Below are 25,463 nucleotides of genomic sequence, written 5' to 3' on the forward strand. Positions count from 1 at the left end.
CCAAGTGGCAGCATCAATGGGCTCAAGTGTGGCAACAATAGTGAGGTTGGCCCAGGATTTGGCAGTGTTTTGTTCTGCTGTGCATGAGGTGGCTATGAGTCAGCCCTGACTCGATGGCACCTAACAACAACAACAACAATCTTCTAATACACTTAATAGATGTTTCCAGAACCAAGGAATGCACAGACTTATAAAATGGGTCCCCAAAAGATTGAAAAATGAGTCAGTGAGTCACCTTTCTACAGCTCCCTTAGCTGCTTTTTACAATGAGTTTAAGGGCTTATGTACACTTGCAAAATGCGTTTCTGAAACAAAACTCTAATTTTGTATTTTTTGTTTTTTAATTCCTTTCTGATTTGGCCTTATACAACCAATCAAAAGTTATGTTGTCTTATGGTTTTGTTTTGTTTTTGTTTTTTTAAAAGAAATCTTCAAAAAGTCAACATTTTGACATCTTATTTACCTGTCTTATTAATGACCAATAAATTAGTCAGATGATCATGTGGTTGTTGTCCCGGTGAGAGGAAGTACATATTAGGAGATAGCTCCATAGGCAAATATCTTTTATCTAGTTTATGGAATAGATATTCCAAAAGCTGAGGGAAAAGGCTAATTCCCAAAAGCAATAACCTGTGTGGAGGAAGACATAAAACAAAAATTTCTATTTATTACTTTTTGTAAGTTTTTTCAGTTATAAGCAGATAATCAATATAATGTTACCTACATTATAAACACTAACCACACATTGGAATCATGCTTTCCTCCTCCCTCTCTCCCCCAGCTCAGGATTATTCTGCTTTCTAAAATGAGATGGTTCCCACATTTTTAACTTGGGTCTTTCTCTCCCAATAATCTTCCTTGGACATATTTGGAGGTGTATGAAGTTTGCTCATTGTTGCTCTTAAATCTTTACTTCCAGTGTTTCCTTCTTAGGTCCACTTCAGTCTTGCACCTCTTCGTTTGGCTGGACCACTGTAAGCTGACATACCACCATCACCTAGATTTTCTGTACTATAAGTCTGTTTCTCCTCCTACTTCAGACATTTTCTCCTTCGTCTGGGCTACAAAGCTCAGTCATCTTTCATTCATTTCTGTCTCTTAAGTCTCTTTTCTCAAAAATAGAACATTTCTATCTGTATCATTATTGCTTGCCTCCCTCCACACATTCTTCTCTTTCCTACTTTCCAAGTTTGGGCCTCTATTTCTTCTTTCCGGACATCTTTCAATATTGTCCCACGTGACAGTTAACACTGCCCCCAATGCCTACTATTTCCAAACCATTTAAACTTTTCTTTAACACCATGTGCAAATTATGTGATTATCCTGTTCCAAAAAATTTTTTTTAATGTAGTAGCTATTTTCACTTGTTCAGACACTCTATGTTGTAATTAAGGAGTTCTGGTAACACAGTGGTTACGAATTGGGCTGCTAACCTCATCAAGGTCAGCAATTCGAAACTGCCAGTCGTTCCACCGGAGAAAGATGAGGCTTTCTGCTCCTGTTAAGATTTACAGCCTCGGAAACCCTGTGCAGGGTCGCTATGAATCAGAACCGACTCCACAGCACAAAACTACCACCACCACCATGTTGTAATTGAGCTCTGGTATGGTGCTGTAGGATAAGCACTGAACTGCTGACCACAAGGTCAGCAGTTCAAATCCACCAGTCACTCTGGGAAGCCTATACAAGGTCAGTATGAGTCAGAAACAAGTTGACAGTATACAACAGCAACAACATGTTGTAAATAACTTAGATTTGTGATACTATTTCCTAATCCTCATCTATCTTCAGTCTCAGTACTTCTCTCTCTGTCTGACTATCCACCCTTCATTTTCTACTTAGCGTAGTGGTTATGAAATGGGCTGCTAACCTCAAGGTCGGCAGTTTGAAACTACCAGCAGTTCCACAGGAGAAAGATGAGGCTTTCTGCTCCCGTAAAGATTTACAGCCTCGTCACCCCTGTGCAGGGTCACTATGAGTCAGAACCGACTCCACGGTACTTAACAACAACAAGAAGACAATATCTTCCACTCTCCTGGTGTGGCGCTGCTGGTAATGTGCTGGACTGCAAGGTCGATTTAAGTCACAAGGTCAGCAGGTTCAAGCTTACCGGTCACTCCTCGGAAACCCTTTACAGAGTTGCTATGAGTCAGAACCAACTTGGTAGCACTTAACAACAACAACAACAAATACCAAATTCAAGGTCCTGATGTGGCTCTGTGGGACAGGTACACGACTGCTAGGTCAGTTTGAACCACAAGTTCGGTAGTTCAAACTTACCAGTTACTCCTTGGAAACCTTATACAGGTTCACTATGGGTCAGAACCGACTTGACAGCACTTAACAACGACATACCAAATTCAGTCTCCTACAAGTAAAATTATTTCTCTGATGCCCATATTTGGAGATAATTCCTGTTTTGAGAATGCTACAGTTTACCAGCTGGTTTAGGACCAGACATTGCTTCACTCTGTTCATTGGGTCTCTGTGAGTCAGCACAGACTCAGTGGCACCTACCAACAACAACAATAGTTTAACAAACCAAACCCACTGCCATCAGGTTGATTCCTACTTGTTATTGTTGTTGTTGTTGTTGTTACGTGTCATCCAGTCGGTGCCAACTCATAGCTACTCTTTATAGGGTTTTGGAGACTATAAATGTTTCTGTGAGCAGGCTTGTCTTTCCGCTGTGAAGAGGCTGGTAGGCTTGAACCGCTGACCTTTCATTTAACAGCCCAACGTGTGTCCCACACTAGGACTGTCTACTCTTCGTTACACTTACTTGAGTGTTTGAATGTTCTGCTGTCTTTAATTAATTTTGGTCACTGACCAATCAGATGGAAAACACTGTGATACTTACACGGCCAACAGGCTTTTTCTTTCATTCTTTAACTTCAAGAGGCGAACCTTGGCTATTGCACAGAGCTGCTGCCTCCAGAGGCTCATGGTACTCATTTCTTTCCTCGGTTCATTGAGGGAAGACAAGACTGTTTCCAGGCCAACAAGACTTCCCACGTCATTTGTCTCATCTCTTTGTATTCCAATAGCTACAAGACACAAATTCATTAGTTTACAAAGTGCCACTTTCAGTGTACATTATGTGTACCATTGTGCTAAAGTGCCACTGAGTCATTTCCAACTCATAGAGACCCTCTGTAGGGTTTCCAAGAAGCAGCTGGTGAGCTTGAACCACCAACTTTACGGTTCAAACCAAACTTGCAGTGCAGCGCATTAACCCACAGAACCTCATCAAGACTCCCAAGATATAAGTAATCTAATCTAATTCGTGGTAATATTAGAGCAACTGTTGAAGAAATGAGAAAGAAGCCAAAATAAAGATGTAATAGAAGAAAATCTTTTATTTTCTAAAAAAAAAAAAAAAGTGCTGTGTTCGCAGCCTCCAAGGACTTCATTAAGTCTAGGAAAATTGATGAAAATAAACTCATATTTAGATACCCTACAGAAATATTTTATTGTCAAAACATAAGCCATCCAAATATTTCTGACTAAAGTGGAAGCTAGAACATGCAAAACTTCCTTACACCTCTCCAAGAAAACAAAATAAAAATGGACTTTTTTGAAGTGGGTCCAGAAAAACTGATTAGACTTCATTGCCAAACTGCATGCACATTTAAAGTCAAGTGTATCTTCAACAAGTATGTAACTTCAACAGTATATAAAATACTAATTAAAAAATACTTGATCAATTTAAAAAAGAAAATGACAAAAATGAAATTTAAAAAGCACAATTGTCAACCCAGTAAGACAATAGTAAAGCTGTTGTTAAGTGCCATTGAGTCAATTCCGACCCATAGCGACCCTGTGTAGGGTTTCTAAGGAGCAGCTGGTGAGCTTGAACTGCCGACCTTGCAGTTCAAATGGTTTTGCAATCTGGCACATTAACCCACAGCACCACACCAGGACTCCTAAGTAAAGCAGAAACTAGGAAATACCTTAGAAGCAATTAGAAAAAATAGGCTATTTCATAAGGATAACAACTAGACTAAGGAGCTCTGGTAGCATAGTGGTTACGAATTGGGCTGTGAACCACAAGGTCAGCAGTTCGAAACTACCAGCTGCTCCGCGGGAGAAAGATGAGGCATTCTGCTCCCGTAAAGATTTACAGCCTCGGAAACCCTGTACAGGGTCGCTATGAGTCAGAACCGACTCCACGGCACACAACAACAACAACAACAACTAGACTGGCAACAGATCTTTTCATGAAAAGAGAATCATGAAGACATTGATGTGATACTTTTAAAAATCTACAAGAAAAATAACTTTTAACTTAGAATTCTGTCTTACATTTCTCTGAAGCACTTAGAGCTCACTAATATTATAGATGCATTGTTTACTCTATGAAGATCTAGTCTTGGACATTACTGAATCCTACCTACTTGGTAAATGCCTGGTACAAAATAAGAAATCCAAGACAGGGAACAGTATGGAGAGAAGAGGGAAGAACATAACAGACACACATTTCTTCTCTGCCTTGAGTTTCCTCAACACCAATCTGAATTTTGTTTCTCTTAGGTGCCATCAAGTCAGTTCCGACTCTTAGAGAGCCTCTCAAGCACCTAAAAGAACATTTATCCACATCATTCAGAGTATATTTTCAACATAAAATGCTGTACCGAAAGGTAAAAATCATTCTCTTTTTCTTCTTACTTATTTTTACCTAATTCATCAAACGATGGTTTTCCTTCAAGTCTGTGGAACACCTCATTTAAAGTTGTCATGGAAACACCATAATCCTCAATGCCCTTGTTAGAACATTTATCAAGATCCCTATAAAGGTCTAAAAGTAAGCACAAGAATAGATCAAAATAATATATTGTATTATGAAATTGGTAATAGCTATATTTTTCAAAAACAGAAAATATTTGTGACAGATCAAATGCATTCATCATTTACCAAATTGCAATATAAAGTATTCCTTATTTCTAAAATATGCAGTTTGTTCATTTCAATGTCCTCCTTGTATAAAAGTCTAAACATTTATTTTTCCATTCTTAGAAAACTATATATATATGTGTGTTGTGTGTATTCTTTTGAAAACATTTTATTGTGTTTTATGCAATGTTCTTTAAAACTCTTAATTCTGTTAGATTAGGTTGTGCTGTTAAGTGTTGTCAAGTCAGTTCTGACTCACAGCAACATTGTATAGGGTTTCCAAGGAAACAGTCCACTGCTTATCCTACAGCACCACACCAGAAGTCCTGGGGATGGTTTAATTCAAAATAGACTCGATAGCCCACAGCAGTAAACATATGAATGTTAGAACTGACCTTGGAGTTAAGAATATTGATGTAGACCTTGGGGTTATGAATATTAATGTATTAATAAACAGTTTCATGTATTTAGTAAGTTGTAAAATATTTAAATATTAGCCAGCATTCTTATTCCCACCGATAATGTAAGCAACAACTTTCCGAAATCCTTCTGTGGTTTCTACATTCTGTTACCTGGAAATTTGTTTGTGCTTTCCAAAGGCAAAATATACACAAGCTTTTCCTCACTGTGTGCTCTTAATTTAGCATCAGGGATGTGGTGTTTCACAAGTGACGTAATGCTCTCTAGATCACACATTTCATTCAGGTGCAGACTGGAATTCAAACAGACTATGTTAGTCACCAAGTGAGAACAACCCAAATGCCCATTGGTGGATGAATGTATAAACTATTTGTCTTGTAGACTATCATTGTTGCTTTGTGACAAGATGTCGATTCCAACTCATATGAACCTAGTGTAGGGTTTCCAAGAATGACTGGTGGGTTTGAACTGCTGACGTTGAAGTTAGGAGTCCAGTGCTTATCCTACAGTGCCACATGCTGATGTGCATTATTACTCAGCTGTAATGAGGGGTGAAGTGTTGATACTTGCTGTGGCGCGGATGCACCTTGGACACATTATGCTACATGAAAGAAGACAGATGCAATAGGTCAAAGTTTATAGGAGTCCATTTGTATGAAATGTCCAGGATGGCAAAACCATAGGGACAGAAAGAAGATTGGTGGCTCCCAGGGGCTGGGGTAAGGAAGGAGAGTATACAGAGTGATTGTTAATGGGTTGGGTTTTGCTCTTGATAATAAAAATTCTTGGAAAAAGATGTTGTTATTAACTGCAGTTGAGTCATTTCCGACTCAGAACAACCCTGTATAGTGGTTCCGAGGAGCAGCTGGTGGGTCTGAATTGCCAGCCTTGTGATTCACAGTCTAGTGCTTATTCTACAAGACCACAAGATAGAGGTGGTGACTACCCAATTTAGTGCATGTACTAAATGCTACTGAGTTGCACATTTTAAAATGGTTAATTTTATGCTGTGTGAATTTCACTTCAATAAAAAATGTTAAGGAGTAACTTAATATTTATCCAACATTATCTCTAAAAATAAATTACTCACTTTATGATATATGTTTGTTGTTGTTGTTAAGTGCCGTGGAATCGGTTCCGATGCATAGTGACCCTGTACAGGGTTTCCGAGGCTATAAATCTTTATGGGAGCAGAAACCCTTATCTTTCTCCCATGGAACAGCTGATAGTTTCGAACTGCTGACTGTGAGATTACCAATCCAATTCATAACCACTACGCTACCAGAGATCTCTCTAAAATATGTTTATCACCTCATTATTATTTATGAGACCAAAAATTGTATAAACTACTGGAAGGAGTAAGACGTAAAAATATGTAGTCCAAACTGGATAAACTATCCAACGTGGCAGAGGAAGAGGAACTACTCTCACTATTAGTTAATGACAATAATAATGACCAGGGAGAGAAAGAGGCAGAAAAGAATGGGATGGTGGAGAGGATGGAGTCAGGAAGATTGACAAGAAACTATGGAAATCCTTAAAGTGAGCAAAAATACACACACCTGAAGTAGGTTAGGAACAAGGGTTGGCATCTCTTAAATCTCTCAGTGAGCAACAGGTTGTAAAAATATATTTTCCAAATTTTTACTTAAACATAGTCCCATTGTCTTTATATTTTCATTGTCTATACTCTCAGCTCTCCTGAATTCGGTCTGCAAAGACAGCCACCGTAGCTTCGCTTTAGTACAGTTCTCTTGGGACAGGCTTAGTAGTAGAGTTACCTACATTGGCAGACTAACACCGATGTCACAGGCTCACAACACTCCCAACCGAGTCTCAGATTCCCAGGGCTGTACCTTAGATGGTAACCGATGCCCCATTTCTTCTTTAGGAACAGAGAGGAACCCGCACACTTCAGCCTCCCATTGGAGATGAACACCTTCCGATCTAGGTAGAAAGTACAACCAAGCAATTGTAGTTTTCATGGAAAGAAGGCAGGGCAAATGCATTGATAAGTAATGTATCTTAGGAGCAGGACCCACTAAAATAGATACGTTCTAACTCTGGTGTGTGTAAGCCACTTTCTTTGTCGGGCAAAAACGAAACGGATGAAAATATGTTAGTTTATTCTCTAGTGTGGAGTCCCTGGGTGATGCAAACGGTTAATGTCTGTGCCTGTTAACGAAAGGCTGGAGGTTTGAGTCCATCCAGAGGCACTTAGAAAGAAAGGTTTGACTATCTACCTCTGAAAAACCAGCCACTGAAAACCCAATAGAAACAGCTTTACTCCGGCACGCATGGAGTCACCCAGAGTTGGAAGAGATTTGACAAGTGTTATTTCTGTTGTTGTTTATTCTCCAGCATACTTTTTCAAATTAGCATGCATCCAAAGAATCTAATTGTTTGAGACAACTGATCTGTATAAGGAACGAAACTCAATGTCTCTGTGAGAAGATGCCATAGGCTTGACCATCACTGGACTGCCTTGCAGTGGAATCAGAATACTTTTCTGGATAAAGCATTCTGGGAAGCAGACTCTCCAGTGGGTGGAATCAAGCTCCTCCTGTCTTGGCACATGGCACTCACCCGTGGAATATAATTGTGGACAGAGCTATTCACAGTCCACCCAGGGCCCTCACTCCTCACTAAGTCCAGGGAAGAAAGCAAACACTCACCAGCCAGGACGTCAGCCTCATCCATGAACTGGGTGCTAAAGAGTGTCACGTGGTCGGATTTGCGCTCCTTCAGGAGACTCCATATCCGGTGCCTTGAAAGAGGATCCAGTCCCGCAGTGGGTTCATCCAGCAGTAAAATCTACACAGTAGGGAAACACGTAAGCTGATTGTCCTCTTAGGATCAATAGTCCTTTAAAAAGTAATGTACAGGGGGGAGTGTAGGGGGCGGGTTTCTGGGATATACCCTTTGGGTGGTTGATGATGCATGGAGGGGACTGGAACCATGGCAATGAGATGATATATGATGTAATGAATGTACAAAAAAAAAAGTAATGTACAAAGGGACTTCCAAAAGGTCTTGGAAAAATGGAATAAAAGGGTAATGGACTTTTTCCATAAACTTTTTAAGTTCCATCACATTAATAAAAGTATCTGGGAGGAAAAACAAAATAGTCTAGCATTTAAATTCCATTGTGAAAATTCTCTTACATTCATCAGTTGTAGATTAAGTTGGATCTGAAACAATACTCTCATAGTGACTTCACCCAGCATTTCAGTCCTGCTTACCTGAGGATCTCCTAAAATGGCAATCCCAAGAGTCAGTTTCCTTTTTTGTCCACCACTTAAGTTCTGAGCAAGGATGTCTTGAATATTTTCCATTTCCAAGTCCAGTAAAACTCGACGTACCTACCCCAATAAAGAATACTTAGTCCAAACCCCAAAATGTTCATTATTAAAGCAGTATCATTTTGCTATTCATACAAAGGGTCTTTTTGCCTAACCATGTATATAATTCCTGGTGTGGCGATGTAGGATGAGCACTAGACTGGTAACTACAAGGTTGGCAGTTCAAGCCCACCAGCTGTCCTTGGCAATCCCATACAGGAGTTGTGACTGACTTGATAACACACAGCAACAACATCCCTTTGCTATTCTTTACACAAGGTCTTTTTGCCTAGGCATCTGACAAAGAATCGTGTTGAAAGTATTTAAAACAGACGCACTTAGAATTTCCTAGATAACGAATTTCTTTCTCAAGGTTTAGAGAGTGCTGCCAGTTACTTGTACCTGGCTGTCCACGTCCTGTGGCTGAATGCCTTTTATTTTTGCAAACAGCCTGAGATTTTCTTTCACAGTGAGAAAACCAAAGTGAACATTGGATTGTGGACATACACCAGTCAATTTGGTGATACTTTCCAAGTCAGTCATTTCTGAGAGAGCGTGGTTGTAGATGGAGACAGAACCTATGAGCAGAGGGGAGAGGTAGCATCAGGACAACACAGCATGCTTCCATCAAGATATTTAAAAACAGAAACTAGTGTAAGTCAGTCAGCAGACCTATCTAAATAGATTGTCCTACAATGACTACACAACTGACGACTACAACATTACCTTAAAAACTTCAAGGTAATGATCACAGTGACATCTCTTCCAGCTGGAATGCTGGTTAGTAACTCAAAAGGCATAAAGCTGTGCTCAAATTAAACAATACTCCGATAAACCAAGACAACACTCTAAAACTTTAGAGTGTCTTATCATTAACTATATATATCTTTGCAAAACAATCTCACTAATCCTTCAAGAATGTCCATTTTGTTATCTCAAAGTCGTTCTCACTGTGAAAGAGCAGATGGTAGATGGTTAGCCTTAAAGTTTCTTGCTCCCAAGGCCTGTACCTCTAGGATTCTGTATATTCCATGGGACTTGCTCTCTTGCACACCTCTATTACCTTCAGAGAACCAACAGGACATTCTTTCTTTTATCACAAGATTGTGAACAGCACATAAACAAACAAACAAGAACACTTTGTGACATTTGTAGTAGTTTCTCTAGAAATGACAACCCATTGACAAATGTCTCTCTTAATACATAGCTGGTCTCTTTCATTGTCAAAGTATTATCTTGTTTAACAACTCTTTCATGACACTGTAGGGTAAGCACTGGATTACAAGGTCAGTTTGAATCACAAATCAGTGGCTCAAACTCACCAGCCACTCCTCAGAAACCCTATACAGGGTCGCTATGAGTTGGAACCAACTCAGCAGCACTTAACAACAATTTAAATCGCAAGCAGTATTTTCCCAAATTAATAGAACAGAATCCTATCAAATCATAACTTTAAACAATTCTTCCAGTTTTTCTCTTAAATACCTGGGGATGCTTAATAGCTAATGAAATGTACAAGAATTTGATTCATTTGCCCATGTACTTGCCTTTGGGTCATTATCCCCTCACCTGATGTTGGAACCGACAATCCACTGAGTATGTTTAACAATGTGGTTTTCCCAGCTCCACTGTGACCAAGGAGAGCAGTGATCTGACCTTCATATATGTCAAATACCAGACCTGCCATTATTAAAAATATTTACACACACATATATATATATGCACATACTACACACATGTATATATTAGCTTTACATTCCCTGAAGCTTTTACAATGCCTTGCAGCTTGAATATATCTGGCTAGTAATAGTCAACATAAAATCCAGCACAAAATTCCTTCTCTGAAAATTATGCCCCATGCGATACATATTTTATAGTTATCACATTGTCAATGGTATATCATGATGTGATTAGGAATTGTTGGATTAAGGCAGTTTGGCCATAAAAGAAAGGCAGACCATAATATAAATACTTTTAAAATTAGAGAATATGATGAGCTGAAAATAAAGAATTCCATGCGTCCAACTGCAAAGCCATTTGAACTACAAGATCAGCTGTTCAAGCCCACCAACTGCTCCTCAGAATCCCTATACAGAGTCACTATGGATCAGAACCGATTCGACAGCACTTAACAACAACAACATAGTATATTTTTGGAGTTCTGGTGTGGCGCTGTGGGTTAATGTGCCAGACTGCAAAGCCATTTGAACTGTAAGGTCGACAATTCAAGTTCACCAGTTGCTCCTCAGAAACTCTATACAGGGTTGCTATGGGTCAGAACCAATTCGGTGGCACTTAACAACAACAACAATAGTATATCTTTTAATCCCCTAAGATTCCAAATGATAAGCACAATGTTCTAAAATTTTTACACGGGTTTTAACTTACTTGAAAGGAAAGATAATGAATTCAAATAAAGGAAAGTCATGTGATCCTGAAAGTTGTTCTTAATCCTTAGCAAGCCACTCTGCAGTGAGGAACACTCACTAAATTCAACAGCTATGTGAACTATATATTATGTCATCTTATTACCTTTCAAAGCTTCTACTTTTCTAGACTTTCCTTTATATTCTTTTTTAAGATTTGTGATTCTGGAAAAAAGAAAAGAGGAAATATGAAGAGTCTTCAAAATGTATGTGGGAAATGGAATTCAAAGATAACAATAAAAAATTTAAACGTTATTTCTCAACCTAAGTTTCATCAAATTCAAGACACTTTTGTAAGCAATGAGATCAGTCCCTAAACTGAAGGTGAGGGGAATTTAACCAGCCCAATGTAGTTAGTCTCTTTTTACATTATCAACTGAAGAAAAATGGGTGCCCTTTAAAGATTTGTTAAGATTAGAAAACAAAAAGACGTCTAAAGGAGCTCAATCAGCATCTTGATTTGCAATCAGAACTCTCAACAAAATAGCTTGTGTTTGATGAGAGGAATGAGCAGAAACATTGTCATCAATGAGGACTCTGGTGAAATTTTCCTGGTTTTTTTCTGCTGTGGTTTTGGCTTTCTCAAAACACTCTCATAATAAGCAGATGTAATCGTTCTTTGGCCCTCCAGAAAGTCAACAAGCAAAATCCCTTGTTGTTGTCATTGTTAAGTGCTATCAAGTCAGTTCCGACTCATAGAGATCCTGTATAGGGTTTCAAAGGAGCAGCAGGTGAATCCAAACCACCAACCTTGTGATTCATACCCACCTTATAGTCCAGTGCTTTATCCTACAGCACTACACATATGAAAGCTATGCTGCTCTTAACCAGTACACTTGTGTTTTAACTGGACCACTTCCACCTCTTGATAGCCATTACTTAAATTGTGCTTTCTCTTTAGGCTCATCTCTTACAACTCTTCTAGGAAATGCTTCAAGATCTTTATGCCACTTGCTTAAAATTTCCACTGAAAGCTCTGCTCTTGTCTGCAGCTGATCTGGGCACAAGAGTTTTGTCACTCATTGAGCAGAAGATTTGCTCAACTCTAACTTTTCAGTCAAAATTGTGTATCACCTGTAAATCGATTGAGAATCAATCTATGGTGTTGACTATTTCTTCTGTTGTTAATCATCAATCTTTTCCCACTAGGGCACAAACAAGATTAATTTTTTCTTGACAATTGAGGTAGATTGTCTGCTGTTGTCGGCTTCATCTTCAACGTCGTCTCATCCCTTTATAAAATGAGTGATTGGTTTGGAAACTTCTGATTTCTTGGGAGCATTATCTCCATAAACTTTTCATAAAGCATCGCTGGTTTCACCATTTTTCAACATAAATTTGATATTTTTTCATGCTTCAAGTTTAGCAGAATTCATGTTATTCTGATAGGGACGCTTTTCAAACTGATGTCTTATCTTTCTTAATGCCTCAAACTAGATCCTGTTCAGATATGTTATAACAAGCTAGTACAAGTTCATTTCTGTGCAAAAAAAAGAAATGAAATCCATGTATAGTTTTTTTCAGAATATGCATTTTCTATGAATTCTTTGAAGATCCCTAATATTTTGAGTAAAATACTAGGGGTCTTCAAAGAGTTTGAAGTCCTATGTAGGTGGTCAGAATGGCACTGGATGAAACAGAAGAAAGATAAACATTACACCAATACTCCTAACTTCCCAAGTTTCCTTCCTTTGTAGCTGGGATGTATCTCTCCATTGTTCTGCATTACCTGTCTCTTCCTCCTCACCTTAGTAGACAAGGATGGAAGATGAAAGAGACGACATGAATTACAGAGACAGATGGGTGAGAATAACAAAGGAGGCGATGGCGGAGTCTATCACATAGAGGGAGGCCAGTGGAATGGGGAGCAATGCATGAAGAAGAGAAACAAGAGATGAGGAGAATGGAGCTTTGAAGACAGCTCATTCCTAGACGGCTGTCTCAACACCATGGTAAGATAGCAGTCAGTGTCAATAGTGACGATGAGAGAAAGCAGACTGTTATTAGGAATGAGTGTAGCCCCTCACAAGAAGAGCTGCCTGGGTGTGCGGGTACAAGGGGCACAGAAGGAGGTCTCTGCTCACGTTGGGTTAGATCCCTGTCTCTGACCTGGTCTCTGTCTGCTCCCCTGTGTAATTGATTACCTGATGGCTTCTTTCCCATGGAATTCAGGAGGCACTGGCTCAAAAGAGTTGTTAGATGAAGGATCGAAGTCTATTTCATTCTCAAGAGTAACATGATCAGTCTTTTGGCATTGAAACCAAAAAGAGGACTTCAGGAAAAACAAGGGAGGCCGCCGGTGTCCATATTCATCTACAGGAGCAGGAGACAATTAAATGCGGGGTCAGCGACCAATTTAAGAGGTGCATTTCTCCTAGGGCAGCATGTTCAGGCAACCCCTTGGATGCTACACTGCCACCTGAAGAAATGTCTGCTGTTTACAGTCCCATAGTTCCTTGTTACACTGGCTCTAGGGAATGAATACAATAGACCTCGAGTCTCCACAGGAGAGATAGCGCATTCAACACACAATCACAATAGTGTGGATTAAAAAACCGCTATTGTCTATCAGCAAGGAGCTGTGGTACTGCTGTAGGAGAAACACTGGACTGTTAACCACAAAGTTGGCAGTTCAAACCCACCAGTGGCTCCACGGGAGAAAGATGAGGCTATCTGCTCCCATAAAGATTTATAGTCTCTGAAACCATATGTAGGGTCACTATGAGTCAGAATAGACTTGATGGTAGTGGGTTTATTTATTTATTTTATTTTATTTTTTGACTTATTGTCTGTCAAATGGAGAAAGAGGTGGTCAGTCTCCTTCTGTAAAGATTACAGCTTTGCAAGTTCTATGGAACAGTTCTACTTTGTTCTAGAAGACTTGTATGAGTAAGACTGCTTGACAGACAATGGATTGTGTTGTGGGGTTTTTTTGGGTGTTTTTTTTTTATTGCCTATCAGCAATGGACTGCGAACCACAAGGTCAGCAGTTCAAATCCACCAACCACTCCTCGAAAACCCTACACAGGGTCACTGAATCTGAACTGACTCAATGGTGCATAACAACATCAGCTAAGTTAGGTGGGAAACACTTAGAAATTCATTCCTAAGATCAAATATGAATTACCAGCTATTCTTCTAATTCTTTTACCAGAACAGACAACATAATTAACCCATAATCTCTTACATGATTATTAGTTTTTTAAAGTCTGAAGTTCTACAGAACAAAGTTGTAGAGAATGACTCTATAAATAAAATACAAGATACCATTAAGCTCCAATGCTCATGGCAGCACTAGACACAATAGCCAAGAGGTGGAGACAACTGAAATGTCCTTCAACAGATGAATGGATACAGAAAATGTAGTATATCCATGCAATGCAATGTCATTTGTCATAAAGAGAAATGAAGTCCTCACACTTTCTGTGACGTGGATGAACCTTGAAAAAGTACTGAGTGAAATAAATCTGTTACAAAAGAACAAATATTGTATAATATTTCTTATGGAAAATACACAACTGTGTAGAGATCAAAGCTTATTACCAGAGATGGGAGGAAGGTGGGAAGGGGCAGTCATTGCTTAGGAAGTGCTGAGTTTAAATTAATGGTGGTGAGGTAATTTGGAAAAGATTCTTGATGATGGTGGGACAAAATGTCCTCAATGTATAAAAATTGTCAAATGTTTTCTTCTATATACTTTTACCAATAGATATTTGGGAGGAAGAAACTTAATAATTTATATTTAATACATTGAAGACGGTCACTGAAAAGAATAAATTCATGAAATTGTATTGAATTTAAAGCATTCGGATACTTACTGGGCAAAATTTTGTCAAAATACAATGTCAGTGCCATATAGAGAAGAGCATCCAACAGCAACATGAAGAGAGTAGCTATGATTAGAGATGGGTTGCTTGGAGAACCCAAAGAATTCATATCATAGTCCAAATGGATAAGCTGGAGGGAAAAAAGAATTTTGAATTTAAAAGAAACAATACAGTAGTAAGAAGTATTATTATCTTATCTCTGTTCAGCACTTGTTACTGCTGTTAGGTGCCATTGAGTCAGTACAGATTCATAGCGACCCTATACACAACAGGACAAAACACTGCCCGGTCCTGGACCAACCTCACTATCATTGCTACGCTTGAGCCCATTGATGCTGCCACTTTGCAAATCCATCTCGTTTGGGGGTCTTCTTCTTTTTCTATGACCCTCCACTATCCTTTATTTAGTGACTTAATAAAAGCCAATTGTACTGAGAGAGAACAATTCAAATCTCTCTTGCTCCTGTGTAAGAGCAGCTGTGATTTAATGCTTAGGACATTCCCCATGAGATAAGAAGAGGGAATCTGTTCCAATTGTTTTCAATAAATGAAGAATGCCATTGTCTCTTACCTGGGACATTCCAGCAGAGAAGGCAAAGGGGCTAAAAAGACACAAGGTCCACTCCAGAGAGACAGGAAGGTGTCTGTACAATGCAGTGAATCCCAGGCTGCCCCAAAACACAGTGAGGAGGAACATGACCAGGCCAGTGAGGAAAGGCTTCTTCATCAACACACTCATCAGGAAAGCTAAAGTTATCTGAGAAGGCAGAAAAACCCTCTCTCATCATCAGTAGCATCATAGAACTTTATATTACAAAGTCTAACTCAAACATGTTTCCACTTCTAGATGCAAATACTGTGGCCAGAATCTGGCCAGGGACAGATAACTAGCAGGTTTTCATGGGAAAGAGCCCTAGAGAGAGGCAAAGAGAGAGAGGAGAGGAGGAAGAGGAGAGAGAGAGGAGAAGAAGAAGAAGGAGAGGGAAGAAGAAGAGAAATTAAAAAAGGAAGGGAACAGAAAGAAAAGTAAGAGAAGAGAAGGGCCAGAGATATGAAACTCACCAAAGACAGACCATATAGGAGAAATAGGGTGAAGACCACCATGAAGCCAGTCAGGACAATCACTTGGGCAGCTTTTATAATCAGAGCCATCAGTGTGGTTATTATAAAGATGAAGCCAGCATACATCAAACCCCAGGAGAGCCTAGCACAGAAATGAAAGCATCAGGTCAGCATGCTGATATGGTACCGCTTCATTCATTCATTTTCTCAGCAAATCATTTGTGAAGCCTACTGTGAATCAAGAGTGAAGGGACTACAACAACTAACACATCAGGAAACTTCCCTGTTATGCTAGAGGGTAAGGAGATGGTAGACAATACATAAACGGGTAAAGTCAGGTACAATGTGAAGAAAATTAACAGGGTGACATCATGAGAGTGACTAGGATTGATTTTGGGGGGAAACGACTATGAGGATTGGTCAGCTCTAGATTCCTTCTTTCAGTACAGTGATTATGTAAATACCTTGGATTACAATAGAAGATACAACAGGAATTAGAAACCTTTTTCTATAAAGAGACAAGATAGTAGGTATCATGGGCTTTGAGGGCCTTTCCAGTTTCTGTTGTACCATCTGACTGTCCTACTATCTTTGTAGCACAAAAGCAGCCAGAGACAACATGTAACTGGATTAGTTTGGCTGTGTTCCATTAAAATTTTGTAGACACAAAAAAATTGAATTCCCAAATTCAAAGTTCTCCTCAAAGTTCTATAAACTCCCATATACTATTTTCCTACACTTTACATTTTTGTTTGTTTGTTTAATCTTTGTGGCTAATAAGAAGTATTATCATTATCAATCAAGGAAACTGAGTTTTCAAGAGATGAAATAACTTGTGTAAGAAGACAGTTCCTAAGTGCTGAGATAGAGACCCATGGTTTCCTACTTCCGAGGCCCATGTTCTTACCACCCTGCTCCCTGGCCTCAATTCAAGAAAGTTCTGTTTAAAGAGCAGAGCAGCTCCTTTTCCTCAATGTCATACGAACGATGATTCATTCAACCAGGATCATAATCATAAATGTCATTGAGCATCTGAAACTTCAACTTCTTCTATATTCAGGGTCACCCAGATGTTGTAACTAGCGAACCAAGTCATTGTTTGTACTGACAAATATATCTACTACATTTGACTTTCTTTCAAAATTCAAAGTACGGCAGGTAAACAAGTCTAGAGGTTCATCTACTCCATACATTTATAACTTTCTACTTTATGAAAATACAAAACTTAAATATGATACTTTATAGTTTTATGAAGTCTAACCAGCTAAGAGATTACGATGGAGTGTAGCTATGTAGTTTACCAGAATGCCGAGTCTCGAAGTCCCATCATTGTCATCACTGCTTTAATGTATTGTCTTTCTCGACAAACATTGACTGACAAAGAGTAGATGAATGCAGAAAAAGAAATAATGCAGAAGAAAATGAAAAAATCCGTCACAATTCCTCCTTGGGCAACAAAAGGTAATGTCTTCATATGTATTCCTGTAACTGACATGAGTTCTTCCATCACTGAATGATTGGTTGTGAACTAAATGAAGATATCAACAAACAAGTTGGTATTATTATACCAATTAATATAATCTTGTACTTTTTTTCCAGTTACAAATACTCATGTGCATCATATTTTTAAACATATGCCCTTTATAGTACCTGGTTGCTAAGAGAATCTCTCCTTACCTTCTTCATGTGACAAAATTCTACTCAAGCTTCAAGACTCAGCTGAAATGTTACCCACACTTAGTATGTCTTTCATTTCTTAGTAGATAATGTTTGCTTCATTGCTTGGCTAGCACACCATGCTAGAATCTAACGTCTCAGGACTCAATATTCATATTCCATCTCCCCTCCTACAGAGTATCCTGTGTTCTGTGTAATTTCTGATCCCCAACGCAAGAACAATAGATTTAATACAGTTGTTTTCAGTATATTATGCCAAAATAATGAAGTAAATAAAATGTAGAGTAGGATATCCATTACATCACCATCATCAAAAGTTCATTTACAAGATAATTAGTTTATTTCAACTTAATACTCACTTCTATGATAGCGGCATTAATGGCAGCTTGAAAAGCTACAAAACCTTTCTCCCAGAACTTTGAACCTTCACATGTGATTTTTCCATCCACTGCACGACAATGAGCTTTAGGAAAAGAAGAACACAACCATTTTTAAACCAGGATAATCTTGGTTTGAGGAAAGATCATAACACACAATATTTCCAAAATTCAACTATCCCAAAATGGACTCAAAGTCCATGATTACATAGTGCATGCTAAGAATTCTCAGTTGGTGTGTAGAATACACCCAAACGAATTGCAGCAGAATTATTTTATTAATTTTAAGATCAGTTCTGAGTGACTTTTTTATTCAATTACAGCTCACTCCATTATTCAAGAATGGTTTGTTGAGTTTTGCTCTATTGCTGGTGCAAAAAAAAAAATCCCCCAAAACCATAAATTAAAAAACAAAGGTGAGAACTTCTAGTTTGATGGCAGATTAGGGAGAGATGCCCTGAAGACCTCTGTCAGTAATAATGCAGAATACCAGGCGAAACAGGGTCAGAGAACAGTCCTAAATTCTGAACTACATATAAAGGTACATTTAGAAGGATTAAAGGCTTACTGCTAGTGGGCTTTGTAGCAGAAGCAAGAAAGTGGTGTTTTCTGATCTGTGGCTGCCAACTGGTCTCAGAGCAGCCATCTTGGGTGTGACAGAGCTGGTGAAGTATCAGAGGTCTGGCTGATTGTCAGAGATGAAGGTGTGAACATTTTTTTTTTTTCTGTTCGTTTTTTTCTCTCTGCCTGAATTCCTCCACTCTAGTAACTAGAGGGGGTGTCTAAGCAAGTGGACGCCCCCCAACCCCTAGAGGGTTCTACTACACATGCACACAGATCTTCTCAGCAAAGACCACTGGACCCAGAATCAAAGAAGGGGGAGGAGTCAACAGGAACAGCTTAAACCAGCTCTGGCTAGCCCTGGATTGGACTGTTTCTTACTAGTAGAAACACCAGAATGGTATTAAGGAAAGGAGAGAAAGACTAAAAAAGAAAGAGGCCAAAAATTAAATCTTGAGTTATGTCATAGGGAATAACAGTAGCATCTTGAAATTTCTCAGGCAGCCATGAAGGCAAGAAACTGAGAAAGGGACATTTAAGTCTTACTCATATTTTATTATGGGTTTCGATTTCTTTTTTGTAACAATTATAGACTTTAGTGTCCAATCTGGGGTTTTTTTGTTGTGATTTTTGTTTTGTTTTGGTCCCCCTTTTACCTTAGAGAAGGGCTCTTTCCTCCCTATGTTACCCAAGAAGAGACAGCAATTGCAGTCATATAACCAAGCTACAATCACACCCTATAAAACCCCACCATCTGTACAAGAGTCAATACCAGCTTCTATACAACAGATAGATAGCCAACATTTGTTAAAATTACTCTGAGTTGAGTAATAACAAAAGTGAAAAGGGAAGTCTATCCCATCTCGTGATCACATCTATCTGGAGGCAATCAGAAATCTTAGTAATACACTAACATACATTCATCTAATTATTGAAAATACATATAATTATTGAAAATGTCAAAAAAAAAAAATTAAAGATCTCAGAACATATTCAGAAACAAGATAGAGTAGCTAAAACAAGTGAGATGGAGGTAGACCTAGATAGACTTCCCAATGGGCAGACTTTGGAACTGCCTGAGAATGAATTCAGGAAAATTATATTGAAGTGTATCCAAATGCTCCACAGAGGGGTTGAGAAAAATAAAGAAGAAGTCAGGAAAATGCTACAGGAACAATCAAATAAGCTAAAAATAGCATTGGAAACCATTTAAAACCTCTACAAAGACGTCTAAATGATTAGTAATAAAATATCAGAAACGGACAATATACTGAAAGTGCAAAGGAGTTGAACTGAAGAGATGGAAGCCAAAACCAGCAAGCTTAACGACAAACCTCTCAGTTCTACGAAGATAAAAGATCAAGCAGAAAAAAAAATAATTTTAAAATCTGAAGAAAGTTTAAGATTCAAGTAGGACAACATGAAGAGGAATAACCTGAGGATTATTGGAATCCCAGAACAGGAAAGATCCCAGAAGACCACAGAGGAGATAGTTAAACGGCTGTTGGAATAAAATTTCCCTAACATTCTGAAAGATGACAAGATAAGCATTCTAACCTAGAAAGGATAGACCCCAAAAGAAAATTACCAAGACATATCATAATCAAGCTCTACAAAAGCAAAGACAAGAAGAGAATTCTGAAAGCAGTTACGGAAAAGAGAAGTGTTACTTACAAAGTAAGCAAATAAGATTAAGCTCTGATCTCTCAGCAGAAACCATGCAGGAAAGAAGGAAATGGAAAGACATATATAAAACCCTGAAAGAAAACTACCAACCAAGACGTGTCTATCCAGCAAAGTTGTCAATCAGATATGATAGTGTAATAAAAACATTCCAGGATAAACAGAAGTTAAGGGAGTTTGTCAAAGCCAACCCACCACTTCAAAACATCCTAAAGGGAGTTCTTTGGCCTGAGAACCAACAAGAACAGACAACAACTATAGATTGACATATGTAGCCGCACCACTCAGAAAGTCAACCGGCAGATGGAAGCGTCCAGAAAAGAACAAAACTACAAGAACAAATTCAAAAGATCTGGGAGGTCAGTCTATGATCAAAACAATTATACTGTGAAAGAAAGGGAAAATATAGGAATGGAGATCCAGGTGATGAGGAGGTCAGGTAGATTGCAGGATAAAATAGACTATTTTAAATAGAGGAAAAAGTTAATAGGGAAGGGGAGGGCAATACACAAGAAGGGGAAGGGGAATGGAAGAGCAAGGTAGATAAGGGGACACTTAGGTAGGTTTGCATGGTCTAAATGGGACAGAGGTAAATTTGAAAAGCAGGGATCTGTGATACAGGGATTGAGGCATGGTCTGAATGGATAAAAGATGGGAAATAATGTTAAGATGCCTCACTGTCTTAGAAATAATAGCTTCTTTTGCCTACTGTTGTAAAATAGATACTTGAGTGGGATCGAAAGGAATATTGGGAAACATGATTATAGAAAGCTTGTAAGCCCATATTCAGTCTATAATTGACTGGAAGACCTAAAAGGGGTTCTAGAGCTTGCCCAGTGAGATGGACTTCTTGTGGAGTCCTTGTAATGTATGGGGCCTTAGATGGAATCCTGGGCCCCATCCAAAACTTTCTGAGGTGGGACATTCCAACTTGAAAAGACAAGAAGACCAACCCAGAGCAACTAGAGGAACAGAAGATACTTCTTGAAAGAAAGACCAGCAGGAAAAAAAAAAAAAAAAATCAAAAAGCAGTCTGTTTGGCTATTACAAGAACAAGCAAGCTGTTTGCTGGGGAACTACCAAGGCAAGCAATCAAGTCCCTTCAGGACAAATCTCCCTCCAGGACTGAAACTCAAAGGGAACACATGAGCAGGCACATAAGCTATCTGGCGATAGTGTTGAACTACATTTGAGTGGAAGAGAGGGAAAGTCAGTAATGAAGATGTGGGCTGAGTTCAACCACATTCCATAGATTCCTGTAGACTTCATGATGAGAGAGAGAAGAGGAAAGGCTGTTTGGTCCAATGTTTGAGGAGGCTTGGGAACTCCTGAGCCCACGGTTATTAACCTAGCAATGTAGGACTAGAGCTCAGAGCAATATGAAGTGTGGGGAGATGCACAAGAACATACAAACTTGCAGATAATAACGATTCAACCTAGCCTCGATTGCTTGATGACCAGAGTCAACTAGAGGAAGATAAAGAAATTTGTTAAAGGAAGCCAGTGTAAATTGCTACAATTTGATGAACTTGAACTATACTTATGGTTGTAGTAGTTCAAAATACCAACCGAGAGGAAAGGAGTCTTCATATCAAGGATCAAACATATCCCCTCAGTATTTATGGTTGATAGGGACAGGCAACTTAGACATTGGCTACCTAAAATGGGGGGGGGGGAGGGAAGACTATAAAGGCATGAAGCGACTGCTTTATAAGTTTTCAAGAGTGAGTTTGTTTCAGAATACGTAGGGGAAGGTAGAATCCCCACTGAATAGTTTTCATCTTGTCTAGATGGGTCTGGTGAAAGGAAATGGGGATAGGATTCTTTTGATTCAATAGTGAGTAATTGTTATCACAACTAACTGCAATTGTCACAACTGTAAAGTTAGAAGTTTTGTGAAATAGAGGGGGGGAGTAATTAATCTTATATTCCAGAAACTGAGGACCCTAGGACCATCAAGGGAGAAGAGCATGAGTGGAATATAGGACCCTAACCAGAGAAGCACTGACACCAGAGATGGAGGCAAAGATGAGGACATGCAGAGATAGAGTAGCTGAGGACTCTAGACTCACAGAAAGAGAAAGGCTGTGCACTGGTGGCCAGGAGGCAGGCTTACAGAATGTGCCTTGGGTTGTTCAAATGATTATACATGTCTAAGTGTATAGACATTTTATGTGCACATCAAAAACAAAAAACAGAGGAAATGGAAGCAAATCCTGTTAAATGATCATGCATGGAGGGGATTGTAATCATTGCAATGAACCAAAACACAATAGGATGAGTGCAAAACTGATGTTCTCCCATGTAAACTATCACTCAATTCACAATAAAAGCTTAGAAAAAATGGGGATAATCAAGGTAAATACTGTTAGCTGTTAGTGAATGAAGGGGATTGTAAGCATTGCAATGATTTGTTGAATGTAACACTGATGATCTTCCCTGTAAACCTTCACTCAATTCACAATAAAAAATTTAAAAAAAAAAAAAAAAAGGTGGGGAAATGTCATTGAACAAGAGCCTTGCTGTGGGATCTTTTATAGGGGTAGCATAGGAATAAGAATCAACATAATGATTCCTTAATAAGATAAATTATTTAAGGATATTGCTTTTATTTAATGAGGTTAAATACCTTTTAAATTCAGAAATTTAAAAAAAATGCGTATGTTTAGCTGATTTCTGCTATCACATGTGCCCTCTTGAGCCTTGTGACATCATAAGGAAAATAAACAATATCTAACAGGAAAATTACCTGAATGGTCTCTGTATTCTTTCAACCCAGGGATTCTTTTTCCCCAGAAGAACATTAAATCATATGAGAAAGTATCATTAAAGAAAATTCTCACTGCATCAAAAGTGTCATTTGATTCCATAGTAAACATGCCTCCTTCATATGGATATCCCACAATGGTTCTTCCTGTCACATGCAAAAAGAACATAGCTATGTAAGAAGATTTCTACCCAAAGTCTGCATGCCCTACTCAATTGCTTTAAAATGATTCAGTTACTTTATGTGGTGCTGAAGTCCTAGCATGGCATTGTGGGATCAGCACTGGACCACAAGGTCAACAGTTCAAACTTACCAGCCGCTCCTTAGAAACCAGAGTCAGAACTGACTCAAGGGCACGTAACAACAACAACTATTACATATGTGGTGATTGTCCTAAATGAGAGATCCCATCTTCTCAGTGGAGAAAGAGAGAAAGTTGGAGAGAAAGAATGATTTCTGGTTAAAAAAAGATTGTTATGTAGCAATCACCTTTAATCACAAAGACACTACGTCTTTCCTAATAGGCAAGTTAATGAATCATTTGGAATGGAATGAACTGGAAATAACAGCAGTCCGAGGCATGCATTTAGACTCAGGTAATTGCCGCTGTTGTTGTTCCGTGTCCTGAATCAACTATGACACGCAGCAACCCGATAACAACAGGACACAGCTCGGTCTTATGCTATCCTCACAATTGTTATATTTGAGCCCATTGTTGCTGCCACAATATAAGTATGTTGTTGTTGTTAGAAGCCATTGTGTAGGTTCCAAGTAATAACAACCTTATGTACAACAGAACAAAACACTCCCTGGTCCTGGGCCAACCCCACAATTGTTGTTGTTGTTGTTGTTGTCAGATGCCATCGAGTCAGAACCGACTCATAGCAACCCCATGTACAGCAGAACGAAACAATGTCCAATCCTGGGCCAACCCCACAATTGTTGTGCTGGAACCCATTACTGCTGCCACTGAGCCAATACATTTCATTGGGGGGTCTCCTTCTTTTCCGCTGACCCTCCACTTTACTAAACATAATGACTTTCTCCAGGGACTGGTCCCTCCTGATAATGTGTCCAAAGTATGAAAGATGAAGTTTGGCCATCCTGGCTTCCAAGGAGCACTCTGGCTGTACTTCTTTCAACACAGATCTGTTTGTTCTTTTGGCAGTCCATGGTACTTTTAATATTCTCCTCCAAGCTAAGCTTAGCTTAGTTTAGCTTAGATGCATCAATTCTTTGACAGACTTCCTTATTCATTGTTCAATTTTCACATTGAGTCAAGAGCACTTTAATCCTCCAACTGACCTCTTTGCTCTTGAACACTTTAGAGAGGTCTTGCGCACCAGATTTGCCTAATGCAGTACATCATTTGATTTCTTGAGTGCTGCTTCCATGAGTATTGATGATTGATCCAAACAAAATGAAGTATTTAATAACTTCAATCTTCTCTCCATTATATGGATTTTGTTTATTGGCCCAGTATGAGGATTTTTTTATTGAGATGCAACCCATACTGAAGGTTGTAGTCTTAAACTTCATCAGTAAGTATTTTAAGTCCTCTTCTCTTTCAACAAGCAAGGTTGTATCATCTGCATTACTGCAGGCTGTTAATGAGTCTTCATCTAATCCTGATGCCATGTTCTTGTTCATATGATTTAAAATCAGGAAAGGTGTGTGCCAGGGTTGTATTCTTTCACCATACTTATTCAGTCTGTATGCTGAGCAGATAATCTGAGAAGCTAGATTATATGAAGAAAAACTTGATATCAGGATTGGAAGATGGCTCATTAACAATCTGCAATATGCAGATGATACAACCTCACTGAAAGCAAAGAGGACTTAAAATACTTGCTGATGAAGACCAAAGACCACACAGCCTTCAGTATGGGTTGCACCTCAATGTAAATAAGACAAAAGTCCTCACCACTGGACCAATAATAACATCACGATAAATAGAGAAAAGATTGAAGTTGTTGAAGACTTCATTTTCCTTGGCTCAATCATCAACACTAATAGAAGCCACGGTGAAGAAATCAAATTATGTATTGCATTAGGCAAATCTGCTGAACATGTTTTCTTTAAAGTGATCAAGAGAAAAGAGGTCAGTTTGAAGACTAAAGTGTGTCTGACTCATTTTGCAAGTTGGACAATGAATAAGGAAGACTGTCAAAGAACTGATGCATCTGGTGTTGGAGGAAAATATTAAAAATATTATGGACTGCCAGAAAAATAAACAAATCTGTCTTGGAAGAAGTAAAGCCATAATCCTCCTTAGAAGCCAGGATGACCAGACTTTGTCTCTTAGAATTCAGACATATTATCAAGAGGGACCAGTCCTTGGAGAAGGACATTGTGTTTGGTAAAATGAAGGGTCAGCAATAAAGAGGAAGACCACCAATGAGATGGACTGATACAATGACAGCAGCAGT

At 38.8% G+C, this 25,463-nt stretch overlaps 1 pseudogene; it reads right to left on the reverse strand.

Annotated features, from left to right (window-relative positions):
* LOC102813976 overlaps positions 1–25,463 on the reverse strand; it is a 74,234-nt pseudogene that overhangs the window by 43,699 nt on the left and 5,072 nt on the right.

Source organism: Chrysochloris asiatica, unplaced genomic scaffold (genome assembly GCF_000296735.1).
Source record: "Chrysochloris asiatica unplaced genomic scaffold, ChrAsi1.0 scaffold00192, whole genome shotgun sequence".
Lineage (NCBI taxonomy): Eukaryota > Metazoa > Chordata > Mammalia > Afrosoricida > Chrysochloridae > Chrysochloris > Chrysochloris asiatica.